Below are 21,329 nucleotides of genomic sequence, written 5' to 3' on the forward strand. Positions count from 1 at the left end.
TTTCTGCTATAAGCATAGCTGAGCCCATGGTACCCAGATGAGCCATCTTATGGCATGGGAAGGAGGTAAGGTGTGGACTGATTCCTTTGGCTTCCTAGATGGAGCGCTAGCCTTCTGTAGTTAGCAAATGTTTTGCCCAAGGGGCTTAAACCTTGGTATTTGAATGTGTTAATTCTGAGTTAATCCTGTCTTGTTTTTTAAACTGTTTCTAATGTTTACCCAGTAGAAGCAGAATTAAATGGCACCAGATACTCCAAAATGCATGAATCGGAAGAATGGTAGAGCCCTAAGTCAAAGTTCTTAACGTAAAGAAAAATTTTGTCTTTTGCCCCTGCTGCCCGCCCAGCCCTCAGTCTGCCATCACCCTGCACTCCATCCTGCCAGGAACAGGCACCGGACTAACTGTGGTTTGGTAGTGAAGCTTCTGAGTTCCAAGATTCTTCTGAACTGTGCTTGCTGTGATTTTTATGCTAGCATTGCATCAAAGCTCTTTTTTGGCAAAGAATTTGCCATATATGATTAAAAATAATTTGGGGGGCAGGATTTCTACCAGGAATTGAACAAACAATGTACTGTCTTATGCTGGTTCCAAATGCCTAATGCATCTGCTTTGTACAGTCCCTGTTTCATAAAACTACAATTCCTCATTTGTCTGAGTTCTTTCTGCTTGTGTGCTAACAGAGTCACACCCCTTTATTTTTGGACCTAAAGGCACCTTCCCAAGTTTGGGAAAGCCTCTTACTTGAAGTCACAGAAGCCCTAATTAATGCAGTTGTTGCAAGCTTCCTTGTTCAACATTTAGCAAGCTACCCCATCGCTTTTCCCGATCAGGGCAAAAACTCTTGTAAAACGGCTGACTCCTCAGCCAGTTGGCTGAAGAGACCTCCCAGTCCCCTATCCATTTTCCTGCCAGAGCCACCAGCTTGGAGTCTGATACCTTTCCTAGTTTCTCTCTAGAAACTCCCCAGTTGAACAGATGTGGTCACAGAGCAGAAATCAGATTTTATATGTTTAATTATTTTTATCTGAAGGTGCATCCTGAGTTTGTGAATCAACCTGTAGAAATTTCTAGGTTCAACAGGCTTTTGTGCTGGGCCTCAATCTCTCAGCTGCGACCCTAGAAGTTTTCCTGATTTGCTGATGTCTCATTTAAACTTAGATATTTCTTGATTTTGTTTGTTTGCTTTTGATACCAGATCTTTATAGCGTTAGGTCACGTTAGTTGGCACGTAACAAAATCCTAGCCTAAACTGGCTTGAACAAAAAGGCAATTTATTGGCTTACGTAACCTGGAAAGTTCAAGGAGGGAGGGAGGGTGCAGCTGGATTCAGGGCTCACAGGGGATTCTCAGGACTCAGTTTCTCTTCATTTCTGGGCTCTGCCTCCTGCTAGTTTCTTTTGTCCCATGTTTCACGCTCAGGAGTAGTAGCAGTTGGCAGTAGTACCGTAGATACATCCTCTAATTTTCAGGTCCTGTGGAAAAAAGTGTCCCAAGATGTTCAATAAAATTCTGAACCTATCATTAACCAGAGTTTTTTTCACATACTCATCCTGAACCCATCACTTTGGCTAGGCTTAAGCTGGTTAACGTAGAACATCCTGATGTGGTAGTCCTGGTAAAGAGTCCTAAACACAGGCTTCCCTGGTGGCGCAGTGGTTGAGAGTCCGCCTGCTGATACAGGGGACACGGGTTCGTGCCCCGGTCTGGGAAGATCCCACATGCCGCGGAGCGGCTGGGCCTGTGAGCCATGGCCGCTGAGCCTGCACGTCCGGAGCCTGTGCTCCACAACGGGAGAGGCCACAACAGTGAGAGGCCCGCGAACCCCCCAAAAAAGAGTCCTAAACACAACAAAACAGAAGAACTACCCACCTCAGCTCCCAGCTGGAGTGGGGAACCTCTTTTTCTCTTTCCTTTACCCACAAAGACTCCAGGTTGGCTTTAAAGGAGAGCCAACCCTGTAAAACCACTTAAAACCCAGTTATCAAGGTCTGAATGAACCATCATTATAAACGTGTATATTATTTTTACATTCATTGACACTACTTTGTTTTTCTGTTTCTTTATTGTAGCAGAATTTGTTTTTCAGTTTTCTTTTCAGTTTTAGCTTTCTTTCCATTATGCCATATTTTAAAAATGGGGTAGTCTAGACTACATTTGCAAAATCCTTCTTTTAGAAAGTTCATTTGTCATTTTAGATGCCATTTGTAGAGGCTGAACAAATGAGTAGAATGTATTAGCTTTTATCTTTTAATAAAGATTATATAAAATTCAACTGTTAAAGAGATCTGCTAGCATTATTTTAAATGTGACATTTTGTCTGAATTGAGACTAAGCAGAGATTAGCATTAAAAAGTCCTATAAAAGTGTTTGAGAAATTTCACTTAGTCAAGGTACTTTATATCGGCCTCCACAAAATTGACCAAAGCATTCTTCTTCCAAATCTTTGCTCCCCTCATCCTTATATGCTGGTTTAAGAGAACACCAAAACTTATCCATGGTAATTATTCTTAATTTTGTTTTATAGGCCTAAAATTCCAGTTATACCACACACATGAAATTTAAATAGAAATTTAAATAGAAGTGAGAAAACTCCTACTGCCTCTATTATTATTATTATTACAATTGCTATTACTAATAATTATACTAATGATGGCTACCAATTATTGATTGCCGACTCTGTGCTAGTGACCAGAGAAGGTACTAAGATTCATAATTTAATTGAATATTGTCAACAACCTATGAGATAGGTAGTATTTATTCCCATTCCTCGGTGAGGAAACCAAGGTTAAGAAAGCTCCACTGAGACTTCACACAACCAGTAAGTTACAAGCCTTGAGAGTTAAATACAAGCTGCCTAATTTCAAAGCTCACGATTTTTATTCAGCTCCTGTTAACTGATCGACTAGTCTTTAGGTCTATGCAACAGAAATAACGTTGCCTTGGGAAGTCCTTTTCCCTGGCCCTGATTGATCCATTCTGGAGAGAGGCTTCACTTGGATGGCAGATAATGTGTCCCATGTGGCTGCTCTTCACATTTAGACCCTTCTTTATGTCAGTCCTCACACAGGTAAGCCATCTGTAAATTTTGCTATTTGATTATTACTTTGTTATGTTTGGTAAGGAAGCGATTAAGGATCTTGCTTAAGATGAGTCGGGAATGGTTGTAGTGTTCACAAAAGCTACATATTTCTATCTCGTGTCTTAATTGCTGGATAAACAGGGAAGAATCAATCCATTCCTGGACTTCAACACACTGTTATGACCAGGAAGAATTCCATTAACAGTAGGCTCAAAGTACCAAAGCTTTGAGCTTTGGGAAAGGCTGGGAATGGGAAAGGCTCTTCAAGGAGAGCAGCTTTGCTCAAACGGCCTTAAGCAAGCAAGGGAGTTCTTTCAGCTAACATCATTGCCAAGTTCAGCAGTGTCAACTTCAGGCACAGCTAGGTCTAGGGGCTCAAATAATGTCATCAGACATCTGGGTCTCTCTACCTCTCATCTCTGCTTTCCTCTCTTGGCTTAGTACTCCAGATGCCAGGAGGACCCAGAGAGGCCTCATACTCACATTCTATCAGCTTTCAAATCCAGCACAAAGACAGTATCTCTTTCCTAAGAGTACCAGCCAAAATCCTGAGAAAGACACTTTGGCTTCCTTGGGTCATACACCCACCTCTTAAGTCAGTTACTGAAACTGAGGGAGAGAAATGGCCGGGCCTTTGGTGTGTACTGTCCTCTGGAGCATGGGAGTGGGTTGAATCCCTCCAGAACCATAAATTCTGGAAATGTGTAGAAAGATGGTTTTCTAAAAGAAAGTCAGGAAGAAGGGAAACCAAAGCAAGAAACCAACCAACCAAACAACAGCCATAAAAACGCAGGTGTCCATCATACTTTTTCTAGAACACAGTTTCTCTATCTGGAAATAAATCCAATGTCAGAATCCTGAGCTGCTCGGTACCCACTGCTGGAGGGAAGCAGGCAGAGAAAGATGTGGTATGTGGGCTGCTGCCCAACCATTAGTTAGGGTAACAGAGATGAACTCTGTGCATTCTAGTGACCCAGGAGGCCTGGAGGCTACAGTAACTAAGATGAGAGTGTGTTCCAATTGGGAATGTTTCCCAGTTAGGGGGATGGGTGAGAGAGAGCAAGATCTGTCCTGGGGAAAAACAGATTTATGTTCAGGCATCCATTTGGGGTGATTATTAAACAAGACATTTAGAACACTTCCAAGCCCCTGCTGGGCTGTGCTCTTAAGATGTGACATTTGGGAGATAACACCCACTGTTACTAGTGACTAGAAAATAAGGATGAAGTGGCAAACTACGTCAAACAATACAGGACAGTCAGGAACAGGAGTGATGTGGGTGGCACTGAGTTAATTAGAGGGCTTTTGGAAGGGTGTGGATTCATATAGTTGGCGGAAATCACTTTTTCATCAGTTGGGTAAAAATATTAAAAAGATTTAAATTTATGTTTCAACATTTTCAATAAAAAAGAAAGATAACAATCCCCGCCCCCCAAAATCTTGTTTTCCCACTGGTAGAAAGTGATCCTCACTCTATGAGTGGTGTTTGATATAGAAAGCCAAGAAACCTTTGGTTCAGTGTAGGGGATACTAGGAACATAGTAATAAATAATAGAATAAATTACAGGCCATCCAGGAAAATAAAATAGATGGCCTCAGCTATAAAGAGAAACCCAAGTTAAGAAGATGCTCTTGGAGTAGAGTACGTATAGATCAAATAAAAATTCTTACGACTTTTTTAAACTCAGAAATTTAATTCAGTTGGATGTTAGAGAAAAACTTGTTGCTTTAAAATTTTAAAAAGGGGGAGAAAAAAATAAAAAGGTACCCTATTTTCTGGTTTCCTGTACTGTGAATAGTGCCAGAGATCTGGGCTCCAGGGCTAATGGATGCCACCTGTAATGGGTGCCCAGGCCACTTACAACCAGCCCTCAGCAGGGGCTAAAGTCAGCACCTCCTCCATCCTCAAGTGGATGTTGGCTAAAGCAACCAGCCCTGTGCCTGTTAAAATATAAGCTAAGGATGGCGTATGGGATTAGAGTGGGAGCATAAGACCTCAGATGTTCCCAAGAAAAATGAATCGTATAAGGCCTGGCCTTGGATGATCTGCAGCTCATTAATCCCCCCTTTCCACAGTGGTGGGCGGGCTGCTGGCGATGTGGGCCGTAGATGGGAAGCACACTTTCCTGGGGTTTTGTTCTATTCTCCAGGCTCCTCTTAGGCACCAGAAGTATTCATTTCCTGGCACACGTGGGGATTTGGAACACGGGTGTCCAATTCGCTCTTTGGACAGCTTGGACAGCTGGCTGGGCCCTGGAATATTTGAAAGGGCCAGTGGGAACCCACTGTTATGCGAGATTATGCCTGACCCAGCCGTCCCGTCTTTCTGACTCTGCAACACAATCATGGCCCTCAATTGACCTCTCCTTCCTCGATTCTCCTATTTCTGACCATTCCAAACGTTGCTGCCAGATACGTCTTCTTAAATCACCATCTAAAGTTGTGGACCCTTGTCTCGAAGGTTGGCAGGGACTCTTCTTTGTTTCCAGGAGAGTTTTGAATATCTCCATCTCAGTCAGGCCGGTGTCCCATCCCCAGCGTCCTTCAAACACTCTGCTCATGCCTCCCTCCGAATCTTTGCCCACCTCTTCCCCTGGGCTGGAATGTTCCCTTGCACCCCTCACCCCCCTGCATCTACCTGCCCTATCCAGACCACCCCAACCCTCAGGGTTTTCGTCAACAGATTGCTTACATTGTACTGTATCGACACAGCTCTTTGGACAATTAATTGTGCCCTTTTTCCCTTTTTATTTTTAGCACATTTTTATATACTTACGTTGATGAGACTATCAATTTCTTCCTCTCTTGTATCTCCCAGAGCAATGATCACACAGGAGATATTTTTAAATTATTGAGTAAATGAATACATAACTGAGGGGCATTGGGAGCACTAAAAAAATTCTTGTGATTAGAGTAAAACAGGTTAGAAAAATTACAACCTACCCCCAACCTTGCTATTTCGAAATCTGAATTTGATCTACCAGTAGGTCAGTGTGCCCTTTGTACCACTTGTTTTAATTTGCAGCAAAAAAAAGATACTAGAAACATCTTTCATCAGCAGAATATTTCTACTGTCCGTCCTTTACTTAGAAACCTCTAGTGATTTTCTATCAGTACAACATTAATAACAAGCTAGCTCCTAGAATTCTCTGTTCTCCTGACTCCTTGCTTTGATCGGCTCCCGCAAACTCATCTGGTTCCAGCCTCATTTTCAAGGAGGCTTGAGCAGCCATCGTTGCTGCGTGCGGACTTTCTCTAGCTATGGTGAGTGGGGGCTACTTTTTGTTGCGGTGCGCGGGCTTCTCATTGCGGTGGCTTCTCCTGTTGCGGGGCACGGGCTCTAGGCGTGTGAGCTCAGTAGTTGTGGCTCACGGACTCAAGAGCGCAGGCTCAGTAGTTGTGGCGCACGGGCTTGGTTGCTCCGCGGCATGTGGGATCTTCCCGGACCTATCGGGGCACGAACCCGTGTCCCCTGCATCGGCAGGCGGACTCTCAAGCACTGCGCCACCAGGAAAGCCCCCCAGTCCCCCCATGAAGTTTTATCTTTAAAGCTGTGTAAAAGCTCCTTTAAAGCTGGAGTACCAAAGTGGGGGAGGTTCAGAAATCTGATTTACCATTCGGTGTCTATGACTTGTTGAGATTAAAAAAATAAACAAAAGCAGGCATATTTGAAACATTAAAGACACATCAATTACTTCCAGCTTGTGCTATTTCCTTTTGAACTCTCATCTTGTGAATGTTATTGTCTCCCTGTTCCTGAGTGCCTTTGTCCCCTTCTTGGGTCTGAGCCCACCCTTCAAGGGAATCTCCCCCAGGGAACAGGAAGCCAGGGAAAGTGTAGCCGTCCCTGAACCAAGCTGGCGCCCTGATGGCTTAGCAAACCTTGCCTGCCACTCCCTTCCCACTGACGGAGCTGGCTCTCCACATGAATGTTGGAAATCAGAGCCACGGTTGGATGGAGCATCTTGACTTTCATGGCGGCCAAGCAGCCTAAGCCCTCCACCTGACGGTCCCTGATTCATAGGTGAGGGGGCCGAAAGCCCAGAAAGAGAATAGTGCTGGTGACAGCAATTGATATGCATGAGCAGAGGCTGGAATGCATCCCTAGGTCTCATTTTCGCCTTCGGTTATCCCTTGTTTGAAAATCTGCTTTCATTCGCTTGGAGTCAACTCCAGGAGGAAGGGGAGCCTTACAGGATCTCTGGGTGATCAGGGTCAAATCTTCAAGGGGGACTTAGCCCAGGGACAGCTGAGGTCAAGTGCTGAATTCTATGATCTTCCCTGGGACTTCAGTCTCGGCCAGGACAGTACCCAACTCGTAGTGGATTTGAGCATCTGTGAGAAATACAGAGGTTGAAAGAACAGTATTGTTTAAAGGGACCTGAGAAACCAGTCTTCCTTACATAGATGAAAAGACTGGGGCCCAACACGTATGTAAAATCCTTCCTGGATTTTCTTATTCATTCATTCATGTATGCTGCAAAGATTTATTTAGTGCTTACTACGTGCAAGGCAGAGGGTCCAAGGTCCCTATGCTGGTTTGTAGCACACTGAGACCAGAACTCAGGGATCCTCATTCCTGGCCCAGTATTGCAGTATTGTTTTCCCTACAAAATGTCATAAGCCAGCATGTTAATTAGTTACTTGGCCATTCATCAAGCTCCTACTAAATTCTAAGCACTCCTGTGTGACATAATTATTTCAATCAATTTTATACCATCCTGAAAGATGCATGATGAGGAAACAGAGGCTCTGAGAGGTAGCACACCATGTTGGGATCCTGTACTAGCAAGCGGTAGAGTCGGGATTCAGTTGGGAGTCCATTTGACTACAAAGTCCAGGCTCCATTTTCACCACGGGACATTAGCTTCTCAACTGCTTCCAATACTCCATGCTCTAACAGGGTTGACCTCACTCCCCACCAAGGGGATCCCCTCCTTTTTATCAACAAACCTTTGGGAATGCAGTTCCCCTGCTCGGCATGCCCTCCTTTCTTCCTCTCTCCCTTAGTCTCACTTCTCCCTTGGGGCTCACACCTTGATTAGCTCATACTTCAGGAATGTTTAGATATGATGAAATCTGGCCACCAACTTTTAACTTAGCTGAGCTTACTGTTTAGAGAGCCATCATTCCTTCAAATGTGTTTTATTTTGTCAGGTTTTACTGACAAGCCCGGGTCAGACTGGCAAACTGTATCGCTACATAAACGTTTGTCAGTGGCCCTTTAGAAAACGGAGGAAGACCTTGACCTGTCTTCTGTCCTCTTGTCTGGAACAAATTGCTACTTGCCTGGGGGAGGGTTATTTGCAATTATTCAGCCAAGTCAGGGAATGCTCAGAATAATCAGATATTCTGATGAATAGGGTTACATTACACGGATCATCAGCTTTCAAGGAATTAGAATGAAATACACTTAACACAAATACTGTACTAAACATAATATAATTTTCTTGCTGGGTTTGGTGCTGATCCTGTGAGCACCAGTTATCACTGTCAGGAGTTGAGGTGTTACGGAAAGAGTCCTAGAAACCACCTGCTAAGTGATTCTGAGGCATTCCATCTCTCTTTTCTGAGTCCTGTTTCCTCCTCTATAAAACAAACATGTTGGATTAGATTCAGTTTGGTATACATGTTGCGTGCGTGCCTTCATACTCTGCTCCTGGGCCCATGTCAGACATCACTAATCAACTGAAGCACTTTTTCCTTTGATCCCTGACAGCCTCAGGATTCCTTTACACCCAATGTTCCAGCAGCAACACTCAGTGGACTGGAGTTGGCACATGAAATGAAGTCTATTTGCTATGGTCGAACTAGATGATCTCTAGGGTCTCAGCTTTTATAAGTTGCCTGGAGCAAGTGCATGGTGGGTAGAAAGCTGGATGGTGGATAGTTTGTGGTATTATCAAGCATTAAGTATTTGACCACTCAACTGAGACTTTTTCCGCCCCTCAATCCACTGAGACCTAGGCTAATGTGGCTACTGAAAGCTATGGCAGGAATCGTATCTAAAATCCTGGGTGGGTAGGTCCAAGTGACTGGTGACAAGAGAGGTCTGTTCAGCTTGACTCAATGCCTAAGGCTGAAGTCAGCTGTTAACTTCTCTTGAAGCCCCCCTCCTAGAAATAGGCAAAAGTCATTAAGCCCACATCTGAGTTCCCTCTGCCTGCAGCACTAGGCTGGGATGTGTCATTCTATGTTATGGTTAGTGCGATGTGAAATACAAAACTCCTAGTGGATTATAAGCTTCTTGGAGTCAGGGAGAAGTTTCTAGTTATCTTTTGGATTCACAGCTAACAGACTGTTTAACCTCTGACAAGTTACTTAACCTTTCTCTGCCTCGGTTCTTAATTTATTAAACAGGGAAATAATAATAGTATATACTTCTGGGGTTCGTGGTGCCCATCAGACGAGATCATTGATGTAAGTGCTTAGAAGACCACCTGATATATTCTTGGTTTTTTTTTTTTTGTTTTTTTGTTTTTTTTGGTACGCGGGCCTCTCACTGTTGTGGCCTCTCCCGTTGAGGAGCACAGGCTCCGGACACGCAGGCTCAGCGGCCATGGCTCATGGGCCCAGCCGCTCCGCGGCATGTGGGATCTTCCTGGACTGGGGCACAAACCCATGTCCCCTGCATCGGCAGGCGGACTCTCAACCACTGCGCCACCAGAGAAGCCCTAGACTCTTCTATCTTTTGAAGCATATTCACAAATCATAAAAGTACTTTTGTGAGAACACATCATTCTCATCTCATTGTGTCCTCAAACAAACTTGTGAGTTCAGGCTCAAGGCACTCACCTCTACATGACTAATGAGGGTAGGCTGAGGCCCAGAAAGGTTATGTGACTTTCCTAAGGACACACAGCTTGTATGGGAGGCACAGAGCCTATGCTCAGACTCCCATCTCCACAATCTCCTCTATTCTCTCTCCTTCCTATTCTCTCCAGAAGCATAGTTCAGTTTTAGGTTTCCCAGCAGTTTTTTTTTTTCTAAATAGCATCAAGAAAAAGCAATTCTATTAATATATTAATATAAAGAATGAGTTGATGAGTGCCTTTTATCTTCCTCAAATCCTCCAACCAAAATATTTCCACAAAAGGAGTTTACAAAACATGCTTGAGCATGATTGGAAAAAGAGGACCGGAACAGCATAAAATGCTTAATGAAATGTATAAGGGATAGAACTGGGCTTTTATTTGAAACGCAATGTTCATTTTGCTGCCAAATAAAATAAAACAAGTATAAAACAAGAACAAACCACTGTTGGACGTGTTTCCCTGAAGACTTGGACACAATGTGAAACCAGGAATTTATATGTTGCCTTTTAAAAAAAAAAAAAAGGAACATGTACCTTTTGAGTAGACATGACTTTTAGTTTTCTTTTCCATGGTGGGACTAATTTTGCAAGAGACCAAAATCAATTCATCCCTCATTCCTCCTGGAGACCAGGACATACAATAAACCCATTTTCCAAAATGGCACCCCACCATGACTTGAAATGAGTGGGACTGGGTTTGGACACTTGAGAGCCCCCATTCTCCTCATCCTATGGCTTCCCTCATTAAGATGAGTTGACCCCAAGGGGAGCCATAGCTGGCTAAACCAACGAGATCCCTTTCTTTAGATATTTTCAATTGCAGAGAGGAGGATTCCAGCTGGTGTAAATACTTGAGTAGGGAGAACATGGAGATCAGAGCTAAGATAGCTACTTTGGGCCACGTTCAAAATGAGCATGCAGAGAAAAAAGGTGAGGAGAGAAAAATGGAGTAGAGACAAAAAGGGTAGTGAAAGCATGAGAAGATATGAGAAAGACTGTGTAGGTCTTGAAAAACAGAGGGACTATTTTTCGAACCCAGATTCCAACTCCAGTCTAGGAGATCTAGCTGGACTTCTTGTCCTAAGAGTCCATAAGTTTCCATAAGTTGCCCTCATGTCTTGGGGCAGAGTATGATATTCTATTTGTCGGGTAAAATATTCATTAAATAACCCTCCTTCTTCCTTGGGCTACTTTGAGTGGAATTTTGCTCCTTACATCCAAAGAGGCTTTGGTTGGTATCATACAGCTTTCTCTAGCTGACGTACAAGTTGGTGGGGTTCATTCCAATGATCAGATGAGGGTTTTTTTTCCTTTCTTTAATGTGATGATTTATTGTACATTTTACATGTTCCAGAATCTGTGCAAAATATTTCACTGCATGATCTCATTTAAGTCACACAACAATTGAGGTTAGTACATACAATTTATTACACACAATCAGTAATAAATAGTACTTTAACCCAATTTTATAGAGTAGAAAACTAAGGATAAGAGTAAGAACAACTGGGCTTCCCTGGTGGCGCAGTGGTTGAGAGTCCACCTGCCGATGCAGGGGACGCGGGTTTGTGCCCCCATCCGGGAAGATCCCACATGCCACGGAGTGGCTGGGCCCGTGAGCCATGGCCGCTCAGCTTGCGCGTCCAGAGCCTGTGCTCTGCAGTGGGAGAAGCCACAACACTGAGAGAACCGTGTACCGCAAAAAAAAAAAAAAAAAAAAAAAATGAGTGAGAACAACTGGTCTGACCCAAGGTCATACAGGTAGTACATGGCAGAGCTACTATTAAAACCTAGAACTGGGCAGGTCATTTAACATTTCTTTTTTTTTTTTTTTAATTAATTTTTTTATTTATTCTTGGCTGTGTTGGGTCTTTGCTGTGCACGGGCGGGGTGAGCGGGAGCTACCCTTCGGGGCCGTGCACAGGCTTCTCACTGCAGTGGCTTCCCCTGCTGTGGAGCACCGGCTCCAGGCGCGCGGGCCTCAGTAGCTGTGGCCTGTGCGGGCTCCAGAGCGCAGGCTCAGTAGTCGTGGCGCATGGTCTTAGTTGCTCCACAGCATGTGGGATCCTCCTGGACCAGGGCTCAAACCCGTGTCCCCTGCCATGGCAGGCAGATTCTTAACCACTGCGCCACCAGGGAAGTCCCATTTAACATTTCTTTGCTTCAGTTTCCTAACTGTAAAATGGGGACAATAGTATCTACAAAGAAGAAATGTTTTGAGATCTAAAGTCAAGAGGTAAAGACATAAAAGTGTCTAACATGGTGCCTGACACTCAGTGCTCAATGAATCTTTGTTTAAAATAACAATAAGGCCAGGGTTCTTAACTGAAGTTCACAGATGGGCTCCAGATCTGTTTACTCCCCACCAGGTTACATGCGAATTTTATGTATATGACTATGTCCACTCTTTTTTTTTTTTTTTTTTGCTCCTTGAGAGAGTGTTTGCTTTCAACAGTTTTCACCCAGGTCAATGCTGCCTCAACCCCACTCCCAAAGTGAAAAATATGTACTTTAAAGGAAGATTAAGATCCTCCTTTGCTTCCACTCATTACTCACTCAACTCCAAGAAGGAAGAGTTTTGCAGAGTCACGGTGAGCTAGGTGGAGTTTTTGTGTGATAATGAAAAAAAACAATGCTTGACTTCTACGTGGGAGTCCTGGCCCTTTTGCTTATATTCCACACTGCTTCTCTCACTTGGTGATCTGTGTGGCTAAAACTGTTAACACTGGGCTGTCTTGTATTGGGAAGATATTTGAGGAGAGGTGGGGTCTCTTAGGCCTCCCCATCCCAGGCAAAATAAATCCTCACAGGTAGATAGGTCTGAGCCCACATGTTGGGAGATTGGGGCCAAAGCCTCAGGGGGTAATAAGTCTTCCTTTGTCAGCTCTCCTTATCACGCCCTCATTGGTGGTAGCTTTTCAGCAGGAGAGAATTTGAGGTCAAGATCCCATCTGATATTTCTCTGCCTCTCAATAAAATAGTTTAGCAATTTCTTATCATCCCTTGTGATTACGCACACATACGCACACGTAATAGCAAAGTCTCAGGTGGAAGGTTTCCAACCGTTTGACTGACTTTAGTTGATAAAGATCTAGATAACTTTATTTTCTATTATAGCTTTAAAATTTAGGAAAGTAATTCCATGAATAAAATCAGCCATTTTGTCTCTTTTTAACATATAACCCAAATAATAGCACAAAACATTTATTGAGCACTCATTTTATGCCATTAACTAAATTAGTGTGTTACATGCGTTCTCTTTAATTCCTAACCGCCCTATGAGATTGGATATATTATTATTTCCACTTGTAGACTAAGAAGCCATGCCTTGAAGAGGATACACAACACCTCCAAAGTTACCTGATGGGTATCTGACTGGAAACTACAGGGACTAAACTGTCATTGCTGTGCTTCATGCTATGGTAGGAAGTGTGTGATGTGTTAGTGGAATCCCATCTGTGAGGACATTTGGGTTTAATTTTCATGTCTCTCACAGCTGGAAAAATCAATTCTCAGTTTCTCCACCCAACAAATCAGGTATCCTGATACCTGCCTCCTCCTACATCAAAGATGAGGCCTCTCTCTGAGTGTGCACACATGCTCCCCAAAGACAAAAAGTTATCTAGCTTAGTTTTTACAATCCAGATTCTTAGAGATCAGCCAGCAATGACATACTCTCTGAACTTGGTAGGAAAGAAAATCCAAATTTGTTACTCTCTATGGAGCCAGCAAGTATTAGAAATTAAAGTTTTACTAACATCCTCTATCTTCTTAGTTCTCTACTCATTACACTGTAGAATTGTTGTATTGGTCGGCTGGAGTTGCCATAACAAAATATCATAGACTGGGTGGCTTAGACGACAGACATTTATTTCTCACAGTTCTGGAGGTTGGGAAGTTCAAGATCAATGTACTGGCCAATGTGGTTCCCGGTGAGGGCCTTCTTCCTGGTTTGCAGATGGCCACCTTCTTGCTGTATCTTCACATGGCAGAGAGAGGGAAATCTCTCTCTCTTCCTCTTTTTCTACAGCCACTGATCCCATCATGACCTCATTTAACTCTAGTTATTTCCCAAAGACCTCCCAAATAATATCTCTAAATTGGGGTTTAGGGCTTCGACATATGAATTTTGGAGGGCCACAACTCAGAACACAGCAACTGTAGTTTAAAACAACTGAGGACCAACAAAGGGTTAATAACATTATTTTACTGAGTAACTAATTATTATTATTATTATTATTTTTAATGTGTGAATTCTGAGTGATGGGTAAATAGGTATGTTATATTATTATTATTATTTTTTTGTTTATTTTTACTTGTTGACAGTTTGCTTTATTTATTTATTTATTTTTGGCTGTGTTGGGTCTTCGTTTCTGTGCGAGGGCTTTCTCTAGTTGTGGAGAGCGGGGGCCACTCTTCATCGCGGTGCGCGGGCCTCTCACTATCGCGGCCTCTCTTGTTGCGGAGCACAGGCTCCAGACGCGCAGGCTCAGTAATTTTGGCTCACGGGCCCAGTTGCTCCGTGGCATGTGGGATCTTCCCAGACCGGGGCATGAACCCGTGTCCCCTGCAACGGCAGGCAGACTCTCAACCACTGCGCCACCAGGGAAGCCCCTGAGTAACTAATTATTTAAAATTAATTAAATTTCAGTATTTAACACAAAAATAGACTAAAGGAAGGTCCTTTAAATTCACTTAGCTATAGAAAATACACTGGTGTCCTTTTTATTTTCATCTCACTATGGACTGACAAAACTTTGTCATAAAATGAATTTTGTAAACCATTGCTGTTGAAAGGTTTTGTATGACTTTACAGTTGAAGAGACAGAAAATTTGCTTTATTTAAAAAAAAGTGTTTTGGAGTTCAACTAATTTGTGCAGAAAGTTTTCCTAATTTTTGAACTGTTGGAATTCTGCTCTGAGGCACTGCTTAGTGGCAAAGAAGTTGGGAACACTCAGTCATTGACAGACATTATAATTTAAGACATGTTTATTCAGCCCAAAGTCAAGGACATCAAAGTGGACAATTTTAGCTCTTTATCTATGCATGGTTCATATAACCCTTGGTTATCCAGTGTAAAATGTTAATTTTAATCTTCAACAAATAATACTAGATAAATAGAATATCAATCTTTGATAAGTAAAACTAGACTCAGAGGTATTAACCCCTGCAAGTAATGTCAACCCCAACTAACTATATATCTCTGGATACAGTTGGAGAAGAATTTCAGCTATTTAAGATTCATAAGGTCCCAGCTCCAGCTGGGACTTCAAATCATGTTTCCAGAGCACAAGAACACTTGACAAAGTTGGAGAGAAAAATTTTTTGAAAATATGTCACCAGGCAGCTTGGGAGTGATTTAACAGAACCATCCTACAGGGTATGAATTTAACCTTTGATCTCTTAAATGAAGGTCAGCAAATTTGTTTTTACTCTGCATCTCTTATAATCAACTCAGTGTCTGGGTAAATCAGTTTCTAAAGAGGAGGCTGTGTTTGCAGATAAGTGATACTTTCACCCTCCAATTTTTAACCACTTAACCCTCTCTTCCCTGAATTAAATTCTACTGCTATTCTCAAGTTTTTGTGGGAAGGGAATCTAAAAACTTAAGATGCCATATATTAGAAAGGGGGAAATGCCATACTGCTGCCTGCAAAAGAAATAAAATGTCCAACAGAATGTTTTAGGGAATTTTTTTTCCTTCTAGGAGATGAACACATGAAAAGATACTGGTTTTTACCTATCAGTTCACCTAAAGTCTTCTTGCTAATCTAGGACTGGCAAAGTATAGCCCATGGGCTAAATCCAACCCATTGCCTGTTTTTGTAAATAAAGTTTTATTAGAACACAAACACGCTCATTCACTTAGGTATTACCTCTGGCTGCTTTTGTGTTACAATGACAGACTTGAGTTGTTGCAACAGAGATCATATGTCTCACAAAGTCTAAAATATTTGCTCTCGGGGCCTTAACACAAAATGTTTGCCAACCACTGCTTCAAATCAAAGAAAGAGGCTTGGAGTGGTGACATTATGAAAATACATTCTTAGCCCAGATACGCCCATGGCTTGGGGGTAAATGAAGACGGACACCGGTGTTCATCCAAATATTCACTTTGCAGAAACAGTCTGAGAATGACATTAAGGTGATGAAAAGAACAATAGTTGGGGATGCATCCTAATGAGGTATAGACATAGTGACTAAAATTATTCCTCTGACTCTCCAGCAGTCTATCTAATAAAAATATGCTACGGTGGAGATGAACCCAGAATCTTCAGCTAATGTCAGCCATTTGGGAATAAGAGTTCCTTCTCTGCAGCAGATGTGTGGCTCAAAGTTCACCACGAGTGCACTCACAGAGAGAGTACAGCATGTGCTGTTCAGCGAGGGACCAGCACTGGCCTGTCAATGGAATAACTAATTTCGTTAAAGGACTTGGGGAAACAGTGGGGGTTGGGAGCTAGGCTAGAACTGGGAAAAAACAATTTTAACCCTTTCTGGGAACGACTATTTTACTTCTTAAATAATGATGATTCTGTCCAAGAAATGCCTATTGAATTTAAACCAGAAGAATGCCATGCGCTCTGTAGCCATCCTTGCCAGTCATCCTACATGGATAGCTGCCAGGAGGTTGACACACAAAGGCGATCGTTGCATGCATGGTTATTTCAGTCATAGACACTCGTCATTCCTTGAAATTGCTCCACTCTGAGGATTCTAAACTCCAACCTCCTCTTGCCCATCTCAGAAGTCAAGTGCCTGGGCTGATGTGAGTAGGCTCCCTCGATTTCCTTCTCCAGCCCAAACTGCCAGGTATTCATCCTGGGTCTGGATTTTCACTTCTCTCTTGGAAGAAGAAGGGCAGAGACCCACCTCTGGGCGTGAGCATTGCCATGTTCTCTGCCCTCTTTGGGACGTTGCTTTGTCATCTGCAGGTGCTTCCTTTCTAATGACTCTTTCTGTTTCCCTAACTAATATGCTTGGGTCTCACTTGCCCTAAAAATAAGAAAAACCAAAACCAAAAACATCCTTTCTTGAACTTAATGATTTTCTTTTGCCATTTTCCTGGCTTTCTTCCTTTTCACTATCTGTAGCAAGGATAGGACTAGGTCATGCTGTAGTAACATACAGCCCCTACATCTCAGCGGCTTTCCACAACCACCCAACTTCTGTAAGGATGTACCTACACTGCTGCCACCTACTTCCTCTGTCCACTCACTGTCATCCCCACCCACATCTAAAACCTGGCTTTTGTTGCCATCATTCCACTAAAACTACATTTTGTAGTTGTTGTTGTGAAATTTTTTTTTCTTAAAATGGTTTCTTTGTTATCTAGCTAACCATATTTTCCCTGCTATTTCCTCCTTGGTTTCTTAGTAGAATTTGACCCAGACTTTAATCCCCTTCTTCCTGAAGCCTGTTCTTAGTTTGCATGATAGTGTTTTTAGGATTTTCCAACTTTCCCATGTCCTTTCTATATACTTTTTCTCTGTCTCCTTCACTCATTTCTCCTGTTCTTCCTCCTGCTCAGTGGAGGTTGTCCAGGCAGATCAGACTCTTCTCTGCACTCTCTCTGTGCTCTCCCTGGGGCTTTATTTAGCCTTTAGCTTGGAGCATGGAGCTCCTAGCTAATCCATCCATTCATCCCTCCATCCATCCCTCCATCCATCCATCCATCCCTTTTTCCAGATCTTGAACTACATTTGAAACTTTCACTTGGATTACACTTGCGAATTAATGTAAATTCACAGCCTCTCTGTTAAACCAGCCCTTCTCCTTCCTGTTCATGGAACTGTATCAGTTAAAAAGCTGTGGCTACAAGTGATGGAATATCCCAACTCAACTAGTCTAAAATATAAGAAAATTTATTATCTTAAGTAATGGGAAGTCTAGGGGCTTCTATTGGCTCTGACCTGCTCTGTGGCTCCTTTCCTGGTAGGGAGACTATTATAACATCCCTAATGATCATATTCACATACATTGGCCTCCAGAAAGAGGAGCCAAGTTTACTGTGTGTGTGTGTGTGTGTGTGTGTGTGTGTGTGTTTTGTTTGTTTGTTTTTAGAGCAATGAAATCTGTTCCAGAAGTCTCCCTAGCAGTCTTCCTTTTTGGTTCTTTAAAAAAATTAATAACAGCTTTATTGAGATATCCTTTGCATAGCATATAATTCGTACAATTCAGTGTTTTTTAGTACATCCACAGAACTGTGCAGCCATCACCACAATCAATTTTAGAACACTTTCGTTGCCCCCAAAGAAAGCCTGTATCCATTAACAATCACTTTCTGTCCCCCTCTCCCCAAAGCCCCTGACAGGCACTAACCTACTTTCTGCCTTTACGATTTGCTGATTCTAAACATTTTGCTCAAATGGAATTACACAATATGTGGCTTTTTGTATCTGGCTCCTTTCACTTATCATTAATGTTTTGAGGCCCATCCATGTTGGGGCTCCATGAATCAGTATCTCATTCTTTTTTATTGTGGAATAATAGTATTCCACTGTATGGACATACCACATTTGTTTATTCATTCCCTAATTGATGAACATTTGGGCTGTTTCCACTCCTTTGTTTCTTTTTGCCAAGAATTTCCCCATATGCTCATGCCTAATCCAATCGCTGGGAAGAAAATGGAGCCACATGGATGTCTTGGACAAATCAATACCCACCCCCTGGGGCTGAGGTTAAGTGCATCTTCTCTTAAGCAGTGGCCACTTAGAGAAGGGTGAATATTTGAACAAAATTGGAGGAGGGGAAGAGAGATAGGGAATGTGGGATAGACAAAAAACAGGGTCTGCTAAAGGCAACAATCAATACATTTTTAGTCCGAAAATTGGCTCTTTCTTCTTCCTGACCAGTGATAGCCAATTGGTAACGAAGCTTGTATGTTCGATCTCTGCAGTTCCCTCTCTCTCTCTCTCTTCCCTCTCCCTGTCCCCTCCCTTGCTGGGTGTCCCCTCCCCTGCCCCTTCATTCTCCTATTCTCATCTGTTTTTTTCTAACAACCTCCTGCTTACACCAGTCCTTCTCTTGTACCCTTTATCCCCTCCAGTCCATCTTACACATCTTGGTGAGAGTACTCTTTTCTCACCAGCATTCATCTACTAGGAGTAATGTCTCAGCCCCTGCTCAAAAGTCTTCTGCAGCTCCCTTGCCTATAAAACCAAGTCCAAATTTATCACTCTCACAGTTAAGGTCAGCTTCATAATAATTTTATTTATCTTCTAAGTTACAAATCCCTTTTTCTATTTATGAAAGTCCTACCCACTCTTTAAGACATCTCAAATAATAAAAGCTAACATTTGTTAAGCTGTGGTTATGTCTCAGCACTGTTCTAATAGTTATTGAGATAATTCCATTGATTGCTCCTAAGAGGTCTATGAGATCCCTCTCTCCCTCTCTCGCCTTCTCACTCTCTCCCCCTCTCTTTTTCTCCCTCTCCCTCCCTCTTCTCCTTCTTCTTCTCTCTCTCTCATTTCCACTTCTTCAACTAGACTTCCTGACCCCTAGTACATTTTTGTGGTTACCTAATTCATATCCATTGGGTGATGTGATCATTGGCTTCAAAGGGGTTCAGTCTACCAGACTGAATGGGGCAGGATGCTGAAGGAGAGCGGTGGCGCCATCCTTCAAATGAGTTATCCTTTCCAGGTGTACAGGGTTTAACGGCCTTCTAGAATCTGCATTCCCAGATTTCCAAGTCCCAGGCTTGAGTAGACTCAACTCTAGGTGTCACCTGTCATGTGTGACATGCCAAAGAGATACAATAATAACAACAGTTAATATTAAAGGAGCACCTACTATGTGTCAGGCATGGTGACGAGTACTGTACATGCTCCAATCTCATGTCACCCTCACGTCAACACTGTGAGTTCCTTCATTTTACAGATGTGGAGACTGGGGCCCAGAGAGGTTAAGCAACTTGCCTGATGTGTCCCAGGCAGGACATAGCAGAGCCAGAATTCCAAACCAAGCCCACTTGACTCCAAACTCCTTCCTCTTTACCTCTCAGCCCCTCCACACTGCCTCCACAGTTGGCAAGCCTGATTGGATCGCAGTCTGCAAGCAATTATCGAAAGCAGCTCTCCAGCAAATCTAAGAAACAAGCCAATCTGTAAAAGGGGAGGGGAAAGCCATCTTAAAAGAGAGAGCTTTTTTCCTCTCCAGCTGGTTGAGGGGGAGCAGTTTGCCACAGGCTGCTGAGGGCAAGGAAGGGGCGGAATGTTCACTGAATGTTCATTTTCCCAATTGTTTTTCTATGACATTGAGCTCACACTCCAGGGAAAATGCAGGGCCTGAATTGAAATGTCGTCCAAAGCCATTCAGCCAGGGCTTTAAAAGAAGCTTTTGTTGGTGAAAATCCCTTTACTGTCCTGACTCTCCCTGGGCTTAAGGTTGCTTGATAAAATACAGGATAATCAGTTCAATTTGAATTTCAGATAAACAACAAATATTGTTTTATTATAAGTATGTCCCATGCAATATTTGGGACATACTTATACTAAAACATCGTTCATTGTTTATATGAAATTCAAACTGAACTGGGTGTCCTGTATCTATCTTGGTAAATCTGCCAACCCTGTCTGAACTTCAGGGAGAAGCCTGTTCCCTTCTGCCCTGATGGCCAACCAGAATCCAACAGGTTATGTCAGAATCTAAGGACGCATTCTAGAAGCTGCATGCTTATGCTTATTCTATGTTGTCCCTTTAAGGAAACTTTAAAAAAATGATGTAGGCTTTGTATATAATAATGACAATCAATAAGACTAATAATCCTTTCAGGATCTGGGAAATGCCTGGAGGGTTTGGGGAAATCAACTTTCCACTCAAGTTCTTGGAAGCTTCTCAGTGTAATTTGTATTTAATAAAGAGCAGCAGCATCGCTGCCACAGCATCTTGGGAGAGCATCCCACAGAGGAAGTGGGAGAAGGCCCTCACTTCACTGGAGCGGAGGCCTCTTCCTCGGTATTAGGGTTGAATTCCAAGCTCAGCAAGACCAAGTGACAATGGAGGACCAGGTACAGGAGAGGGAAATGGAGGATGGAGAAGGAAAAGGGTGCGGGAGAGGGAAGAGGCTTCGGTGCACATTCAACATCGGTTTCTCTCTTGCGGTGCTCCCTGCTTCCCTCTTAGTGATAAATCTGAGAGCACATTCTTGGCATTGAGACTCTCCTACTTGGACCCTTCTCTTTTCTTGGTTCCTGGCACAGTGAACTTGGCCATTTGCTGCAGGGATGGACCATTCCAGGGAATGCCCCTTCTAACCAGCAGCAGCCCAGCTGTCAGAGCAGCCTCTTCAAAAGGGAAGACACCCTGGGAGGGAGACTGTTTGCCCAGCAACTAAGTGGCCATGTTTCCAGGTGTTTAGTGTATGTATGTGGGTGTGCGCAGCGGCGAATACAAGAAGCCATTGTGTTCTGCATGCTGAAGCTGGCCA

This window comes from Mesoplodon mirus (assembly GCF_964341445.2).
Source record: "Mesoplodon mirus genome assembly, chromosome: 2".
Lineage (NCBI taxonomy): Eukaryota > Metazoa > Chordata > Mammalia > Artiodactyla > Ziphiidae > Mesoplodon > Mesoplodon mirus.